Below are 10,288 nucleotides of genomic sequence, written 5' to 3'. Positions count from 1 at the left end.
CATAGAGGAAAGTAGCTGCCAGCATATGACCTTTGAGAGACTGTTGGAGAGCTGCGAGTCAAACATTTTAGACGGAAAGAAAATGCAGGAAAATATGCTGGTCGCAACTGGGCGTAGTCATGTGAAACACGTAGTGATGCACTCATCCTTAATCTTCGAAATCGAAGACGTTGGGTTAAGGTTAAAAATAGGCCTATTATTTTAATATTTCAGTTTACAAACAATAACAATAGATAAGACAAAAAGAAAAACAGATTAAATCAGTAACTAAATTATTATTAATGGCTTTTTAAGCTTATAATAGGGGTTTCGCTGAATAGGTTTTCAGTTAAAAAGGTCATTTTGAGCGAACACCCCATAATATTTTTTTTTCTACGGAATGAATAGCCTTAGCTATTCTAGCTAACTATTTCCTCGTCAATTTAGAAGCATAATATTCAAATCGCCTTAAGTTCAGACCTATTCTCGTTTATCTGGAAATGTTTTGAGAATGAAATTTCCATACATGTCAACTTTGACCTTTAGCTACGCTTTATTTTATTGAGGGAAAACAAAAGTGAATATGTGGGAAATGTAAAAAAATGTCTTTGTAACACCATTTTATTAGTTCTGCAGTTACTTTTGAAATAAATAAGAATGGATAAAAAATACCGGGAGGTGTTCGCTTTGTATGCCATTTCGCTGATGGGCCTTTCCTATAGATCTAGATCAGATCTTGTACTACAACTTGTAGTAGTTATACTTATAGATCTAGTAGTGAAATCAGATCCACTGAAAGTGAAAGCGAACTGTTGATAATCTAGATAAATCTATAGATCTAGTCTAGAATTAGATCACATGTGTATTGCAAGCTTTGATAGGCTTTACTTTTCTAATTATTTCTAAGTTTTGATTGAGAGACATCAGTTATGGCAAGGACTAAAAAAATGATAATTTGTTTAGTTGATCATCGAATTGCCACATTAATTTAATAGCCCGGAATAAGGCCTCTCTCAGCCTAGCTTGCCGGCTAAGTCTTGGTCTTATAAGTTCTAGATCTAGATTTACAAATCTACAAGGTCTATTTATTTTTAAGTTTTTTGCCTACATATAGATTTAGAAGTTGAATAATAAGTCCACACGTAGTGTACAGAAAACTTTATCAGCAGTCGTCAATCGAACGTAAACCAATATGAATATGGTTGTTTATATTGGTAAGGGCGAAACCAAATACCGGAAATATCCAAATGTCGGAAATAATAGGATACTAGATCTATAAATAAATATTAGGAGATTATAAGACTTGTCTTCGAAAATCAAGATATCTCTTAAACTGTCGCTTCTATTTATTTGAAATTTCGTACACAGGTTTCTTTTACCTCCTAGATGCTTACTAAGAACGGGTTTCGATAGAATAAAAACGTTGGGACCACAATTTGCGAAAAACCACAGGCTTGCTATCAAAGCTTTGTATTTTATTATTGGTATTTCCCAAATCAACTTAATAAGGAAATTATAAGGCTTGTCTCCGAAAATCAATATATCTCTTAAACTGTCGCTTCTATTCAAGTGAAATCTAGTACACAGGTTCCTTTTTACCTCCTAGATGCTTATTAAGAACGGGTTTCGATAGAATAAAAACGTTGGGACCACAATTTGCGAAAAACCACAGGCTTGCTATCAAAGCTTTGTATTTTATTATTGGTATTTCCCAAATCAACTTAAAATAAGGAAATTATAAGGCTTGTCTCTGAAAATCAAGATATCTCTTAAACTGTCGCTTCTATTCAAGTGAAATCTAGTACACAGGTTCCTTTTACCTCCTAGATGCTTACTAAGAACGGGTTTCGATAGAATCAAAACGTTGGGACCACAATTTGCGAAAAACCCCAGGCTTGCTATCAAAGCTTTGTATTTTATTATTGGTATTTCCAAAACAACTTAATAAGGAAATTATAAGGCTTGTCTCCGAAAATCAAGATATCTCTTAAACTGTCGCTTCTATTCAAGTGAAATTTAGTACACAGGTTTCTTTTACCTCCTAGATGCTTACTAAGAACGGGTTTTGATAGAATAAAAACGTTGGGACCACAATTTGCGAAAAACCACAGGCTTGTTATCAAAGCTTTGTATTTTATTGTTGGTATTTCCCAAATCAACTTAATAAGGAAATTATAAGGCTTGTCTCTGAAAATCAAGATATCTCTTAAACTGTCGCTTCTATTCAAGTGAGATTTAGTACACAGGTTCCTTTTACCTCCTAGATGCTTACTAAGAACGGGTTTCGATAGAATCAAAACGTTGGGACCACAATTTGCGAAAAACCACAGGCTTGCTATCAAAGCTTTGTATTTTATTATTGGTATTTCCCAAATCAGCTATAAATAAATATTAGGAGATTATAAGACTTGTCTTTGAAAATCAAGATATCTCTTAAACTGTCGCTTCTATTCAAGTGAAATCTAGTACACAGGTTCCTTTTACCTCCTAGATGCTTACTAAGAACGGGTTTCGATAGAATCAAAACGTTGGGACCACAATTTGCGAAAAACCACAGGCTTGCTATCAAAGCTTTGTATTTTATTATTGGTATTTCCAAAACAACTTAATAAGGAAATTATAAGGCTTGTCTCCGAAAATCAAAATATCTCTTAAACTGTCGCTTCTATTCAAGTGAAATTTAGTACACATGTTTCTTTTACCTCCTAGATGCTTACTAAGAACGGGTTTCGATAGAATAAAAACGTTGGGACCACAATTTGCAAAAAACCACAGGCTTGTTATCAAAGCTTTGTATTTTATTATTGGTATTTCCCAAATCAACTTAATAAGGAAATTATAAGGCTTGTCTCCGAAAATCAAGATATCTCTTAAACTGTCGCTTCTATTCAAGTGAGATTTAGTACACAGGTTCCTTTTACCTCCTAGATGCTTACTAAGAACGGGTTTCGATAGAATCAAAACGTTGGGACCACAATTTGCGAAAAACCACAGGCTTGCTATCAAAGCTTTGTATTTTATTATTGGTATTTCCCAAATCAACTATAAATAAATATTAGGAGATTATAAGACTTGTCTTTGAAAATCAAGATATCTCTTAAACTGTCGCTTCTATTTATTTGAAATTTCGTACACAGGTTTCTTTTACCTCCTAGATGCTTACTAAGAACGGGTTTCGATAGAATCAAAACGTTGGGACCACAATTTGCGAAAAACCACAGGCTTGCTATCAAAGCTTTGTATTTTATTATTGGTATTTCCAAAACAACTTAATAAGGAAATTATAAGGCTTGTCTCCGAAAATCAAGATATCTCTTAAACTGTCGCTTCTATCCAAGTGAGATTTAGTACACAGGTTCCTTTTACCTCCTAGATGCTTACTAAGAACGGGTTTCGATAGAATCAAAACGTTGGGACCACAATTTGCGAAAAACCACAGGCTTGCTATCAAAGCTTTGTATTTTATTATTGGTATTTCCCAAATCAACTATAAATAAATATTAGGAGATTATAAGACTTGTCTTCGAAGATCAAGATATCTCTTAAACTGTCGCTTCTATTTACGTGAAATTTCGTACACAGGTTTCTTTTACCTCCTAGATGCTTATTAAGAACGGGTTTCGATAGAATAAAAACGTTGGGACCACAATTTGCGAAAAACCACAGGCTTGCTATCAAAGCTTTGTATTTTATTATTGGTATTTCCAAAACAACTTAATAAGGAAATTATAAGGCTTGTCTCCGAAAATCAAGATATCTCTTAAACTGTCGCTTCTATTCAAGTGAGATTTAGTACACATGTTCCTTTTACCTCCTAGATGCTTACTAAGAACGGGTTTCGATAGAATCAAAACGTTGGGACCACAATTTGCGAAAAACCACAGGCTTGCTATCAAAGCTTTGTATTTTATTATTGGTATTTCCAAAACAACTTAATAAGGAAATTATAAGGCTTGTCTCCGAAAATCAAGATATCTCTTAAACTGTCGCTTCTATTCAAGTGAGATTTAGTACACATGTTCCTTTTACCTCCTAGATGCTTACTAAGAACGGGTTTCGATAGAATAAAAACGTTGGGACCACAATTTGCGAAAAACCACAGGCTTGCTATCAAAGCTTTGTATTTTATTATTGGTATTTCCAAAACAACTTAATAAGGAAATTATAAGGCTTGTCTACAAAAATCAAGATATCTCTTAAACTGTCGCTTCTATTCAAGTGAGATTTAGTACACAGGTTCCTTTTACCTCCTAGATGCTTACTAAGAACGGGTTTCGATAGAATCAAAACGTTGGGACCACAATTTGCGAAAAACCACAGGCTTGCTATCAAAGCTTTGTATTTTATTATTGGTATTTCCAAAACAACTTAATAAGGAAATTATAAGGCTTGTCTCCGAAAATCAAGATATCTCTTAAACTGTCGCTTCTATTCAAGTGAGATTTAGTACACATGTTCCTTTTACCTCCTAGATGCTTACTAAGAACGGGTTTCGATAGAATAAAAACGTTGGGACCACAATTTGCGAAAAACCACAGGCTTGCTATCAAAGCTTTGTATTTTATTATTGGTATTTCCAAAACAACTTAATAAGGAAATTATAAGGCTTGTCTACAAAAATCAAGATATCTCTTAAACTGTCGCTTCTATTCAAGTGAGATTTAGTACACAGGTTCCTTTTACCTCCTAGATGCTTACTAAGAACGGGTTTCGATAGAATCAAAACGTTGAAACCACAATTTGCGAAAAACCACAGGCTTGCTATCAAAGCTTTGTATTTTATTATTGGTATTTCCAAAACAACTTAATAAGGAAATTATAAGGCTTGTCTCCGAAAATCAAGATATCTCTTAAACTGTCGCTTCTATTCAAGTGAGATTTAGTACACATGTTCCTTTTACCTCCTAGATGCTTACTAAGAACGGGTTTCGATAGAATAAAAACGTTGGGACCACAATTTGCGAAAAACCACAGGCTTGCTATCAAAGCTTTGTATTTTATTATTGGTATTTCCCAAATCAACTATAAATAAATATTAGGAGATTATAAGACTTGTCTTTGAAAATCAAGATATCTCTTAAACTGTCGCTTCTATTTACGTGAAATTTCGTACACAGGTTTCTTTTAACTCCTAGATGCTTACTAAGAACGGGTTTCGAAAGAATCAAAACGTTAGGACCACCATTTGCGAAAAACCGTAGGCTTGCTATGAAAGCTTTGTATTTTATTTTTGATATTTCCCAATCAACTTAATAAGGAAATTATAAAGCTTGTCTTCGAAAACCAAGAAATCTCTTACATTGTCGCACCTATTAAAAAGAAATTTCTTGCACAGGTTCTTTTTACCTCCTAGATGCTTAGTAAGAACAGTTGTTGACAGATTCGAAATCTTGGAACAACCTATAGTGATAATCTGCAGGCTTGCTTTAAAGCTTTTGTATTTTATTTTTGGTATTTCCGGAATGATCTTAATTAAGGACTTAATAAGGCTTGTCTTCGAATCAAGAAATTTCTTAAATTAATTGTTGTTTGTAATCCATTTTTTTTTTTTTTGTGATTGCTTTTTCGGAATCGACATTTTTGTAATGACTGTTTTGAATCGGACCTATGTTGTTTTTTTTTTTTGTTTTTTTTTTTTTTTGTTTTTTTTTTTTTTTGTTGTTGTTTTTTTGTGGTTATTTAGAATCAACTTCTACTCTTTTGGGGGTGGCTGATTGAATAGACTTGTGCATTTTTCATATATGAACATTATTCGTAGTTTCTGTTTTGAATCGACCTGTTTGTTATTTGTAGTGGCTATTTGAAATCGGCTTGTGCTTTTTTTTTGGGGATGGATCTTTAAAATCGGACTTCTGCGTATTTAAGGGGGATGCACAGTGAGAAAACATCGATCTAGGTCAAAAATATTGATATTTTAAAATTAATTGATTTTAATAGTTTAAAATGTCTAGAAAACGAATTCCCTATCAGAATACTAAAAAAAACTGCGCTTTATACATCAATTTTGTATTTTAAAAGTAGATGTATAAGCAAAATTTTGATGTTTTGGTTAAAAATCAACATTTTGTAAGCTAAAGTTGATAAGCTAATGTACGCTCTTATCCCTAACAGATGGTATCGATACAAAGGTCTACTTTTCTAGTTCCGATTATGTGCATGGTTTCTCATTCTATAAATATAAACTTTCAAAATACGTCACTACCTCTTTTTTTTCCCTATATCCTCATATACACACTCACTAAGCCATATTTACGCATGCGCACTATCAAAGCTACATTGGTAACTATGACAACAAAATTTACACGCATGCGCACATGACGTGAACCGGTCCTTCTTCTGTAAACATTTGAAAGCCTCGATTCATTATTCAAACTCAGAAATGCCAACAAAAGGTTATATGTTTGGAAAGAAAAAACGTTACTGTAAGCCCAGAGGAAGACATGCTTCAAAGACAAATGCATAATTACAAAGGTAAGTCTAAATCTAGAGTTTTTTATTTACTAGACCAGCGTGTGCTTACACATAAAATAATGAGATAATCACTTTGCTTCATCAATCTTTGAATTCGACAAACGCAACGTGTTTATCATATCAATGAATCACATCTATATATTACATATATAGATCTAGACATTAAATAAATATCATGAAAGTGATTGCAAACATAGAGATCTATCCTTTTTTAGATCTAGATCTAGTATAGATTAGAGACATAGATCACATTAGAACTAGAATGACTAGATATTCTAGATTGACTAGATTAGCTCTGACTAGATCTAGACATCTAGTCTAGAATCTAGATTCTAAATCTAGATTATCATGTAGTTGTAGGACTTCAACTTGGTCTTTTTTTTTTTTTAAGATCTAATACATATATCAAGGTTCGTACGCGGTCTGGAAAAAGTCTGGAATTTCAAAATTCAGATTTCAGTCTTAAAAAAGTCTGGAAAATTGCTACTTTTCGATGCAATTTTGTTAAATGTCTGGAATTTGAAAAAAAAATAATCCGATGTCATTCAGCCCTCAGGCGCCGTAACCGGTAAAACGCTAGGCTGCTAGATCTAGTTGGGCATAGAGGCTTCCATTAATAGGCCTACTAGATCTATCTATTGTGAAAGCATGCGCAATCCACGGCATGTCAGTGAAATGCCAGCCAATTTCTAGACTGTGTACTGTAGACTTAAATCAGATTTAGTAATAGATCTAGTCCTAGACTAGTAACTAGTTTATTATGACTGCTGTTATCTTATCTTATATAATACAGACGTTACTTCAAAAAAGATGATGATTAGAAGATGTTATTCTATATTATCTAGATGGTCGATCAAATTTCAGTTAGGCTACCAAAGGTCGGGAAGTTTTTGGCCTAGATTTATTTATGCATGGGCGAAACTCCCCACCCCCTTTTTTTAAATAAAGAAAACAAATATATCTCGTCAATGACGTCAATATAGAATATATATAGAGAGTCTAGATCTAGATCTTGAGTCTAAACCAAAAATATTTGGCAACAAGAATGACTTACTAGATCTAGGTCTACTACTAGATTTAAAAGTCTCGATCTATTCGCGACTTAGATAGTTTACTAGATTTAGGTCTACTACTAGATTTAGTCTCGATCTATGACTATGCGCGACTTTTATTACTAGATCTATATCTGTTCTAGGTCTACTAGATCTACTAAATTCTAAATTCTACTAGACTAGATTACTAGATTTAGTCTTGATCTATGCGCCACTTCTTAATAGATCAAGGTTTTCTACTAGCCTAATGTTAGCCTCGATCTATGTGTGATTACCCCCACACACACACACACACATTAAATAAAGAAAACAAATTATATTATAATATATCTAGTCAACATAGAATATGCCTATAAGATCAGTAAAACTTCCCATCGAAGGCCCCTAGTTTTTTAGGTTAATTATTTGGCAGCTGTCTATGCGCACTTGAGTCTAAACTAAAAGACTAGGCCTTTAGAATGACTTCCATTACTAGGTCTAGAATTAGATTTAGTCTTCATCTATGCGCAAATTAGATTACTAGATCTAGGTCTACTACTAGATTTAGTACCTAATTTAGTCTCGATTTCCCCCCCCCTCCCCATTTAAATAAAGAAAACAAGTTATATTATATCTAGTCAACATAGAATATAGATCTAGATCTTAGTCTAAACTAAAAGATAAAAGACTAGAGCACAAGAATGACTTAGAATACTAGATCTACTACTAGATTTAGTCTTGATCTAAGTCTAGATTTAGATCTAGCATACTTAGCATATAGATCTATAATTATAATCTAGTATGGTTATGATATAGATTTAGATCTAGATATCAATATTATCAATTTTTACCCCGTTAAAAAAAACAAGTCAGTATTCACATAGGCCTATTGTGAATTAGACATAAGTAAGCCACTACTACAAATTAAATTTCAAGTTCAATACAGTTAATCTATCTCTAGATCTTTATTTAAAATTATCTCCTCCAATAGAATTATAGGCCTACTAGAGGTAGGCCCTCTAACCTAGGCTAGTTTAAATAAGTCTTTACTTTTTAACTAGTGTCTAATGTTTAAGCCACTAAATATCTATATAAAAATTATAAAACTATTGGACTAGTTATGAGATTAAGAATAAGATTTTACAACTAAGTTAGGCCTATTAAACTATATAGGGCCTATTAAATTTCCCAAGTCTAAGTGCTACAAGATTAGTGACTTTTTTTCCCCCTTGTATCGTATGTTCCTTAATAATTGAAAATTATTAATACACCCTAGTCCAAACCTCCCACAGTACGACAGGGGTTAGTTATTGGCCGGGTTTGAACCCAAGATCACGAATACAGCAGTCCAGAGCACATATGGCATGCTCAGGTAGCCATCCTTTTTACTGTTAGTAAGTCTGGAAAACATAAGATAAATGTCTGGAAAATGTCTGGAATTCATTTTCACAAAAGTTGTATGAACCATGTTATATAGATCTATATGTAACATGTCTCTTTACATTTTTTACTTTTGATGATTAATACAATATATGATTCCTAAAATGCATTATAAAATTTAAAATAATCTTCATGTTGTACATAAATAGATGTGACGTGTACTTTCATACTATTGAATTTTTTTTTAAAGAACCTCTAATTTTTTTTTATTTGTTTGCAGCTCTGTTTTGGATACAGCTGGATCTGAAGCAGCAACAACGCAGCCTGCAAGTGCAGCTGAACGAAAAATAATTCTAACTGCAATTACTAACGCTGATAACACCAATAAGAGGCTGCCTGAAGATTTCATATACGTCATGATGAATTCAATGGAATTGACCACAATGGTCTCCTTGTTGTGCTGTCCACATTTCTTCGACAAAAAATTAACCATGTGCATCACTTAATCAAAAGGCATGGCTCATTTGATTAAAATCAAATGCCTAAATTGTGAAACATATTTGTGGCCTGACTGGACCTAAAAAAAAAGTAATAATGTTCATCTGGATATTAATGTCCGCGCTGTCGCTGCATTAAAAGAATCTGGAATCTCGCATTCTAAATTTGATAGGTTTTGTGGACTTATGAGTATGCCCTGCATGCACAGAAATACTTATAACAATCTAGCTAACATAGTCAACACTGCTATAATTGAAGCTGGTGAAGAATGTATGATTAGGGCATCTGCTGTTGTGCATGGAAGAAACATTTCACAACCTCTGACTACAGATGATAGAATAAGTTCAACAGGCTGTCCTGTTATTACAGTTTCTTTTGATGGGACTTGGCATAAAAGGGGCCACTCATCTCATTCAGGAATTGGCACAGTTATTGATTTTGATACTGGACTCGTCATCGACACCGAAGTCCTATCAAATTATTGCTGTTTTTGTGATTCAAACTCTGCAGAACTAAATTTTGATGCCTCTAAGCATATGTGTCAAAAAAACTTCAGTGGCTCAGCAAATGCAATGGAGGCCGCAGCAGCATCCAAAATTTGTTCTCACTCTGTGGCATCAGAAAACTTGTTTATGGCATGATGCTGTGTGATGGCGATAGTAAATCACATTCATCTGCCATTATCAACTCAGGATATGATGTAGAAATCTTAAAAGAGGACTGCATTAACCACATCTCAAAAAGAATGTTTAATGCTTTGAACAATTTAAAAATGTCTAACAAAAAAGAACTAAATTATAGGCTTACAAAGCCAAAAATTGAAAAAATTACAAATATTTTAAAGTTCTGCGCCAAAATGCTCCTGACATTCAAAAAAATGAAGCTGGCTGTTATGGGCTCATTTTTTCATATGATGAGCTCAGACCTAG

Source organism: Biomphalaria glabrata, chromosome 7 (genome assembly GCF_947242115.1).
Source record: "Biomphalaria glabrata chromosome 7, xgBioGlab47.1, whole genome shotgun sequence".
Taxonomy (NCBI): Eukaryota; Metazoa; Mollusca; class Gastropoda; family Planorbidae; genus Biomphalaria; species Biomphalaria glabrata.
Note: the sequence above shows the minus strand (reverse complement) of the source record.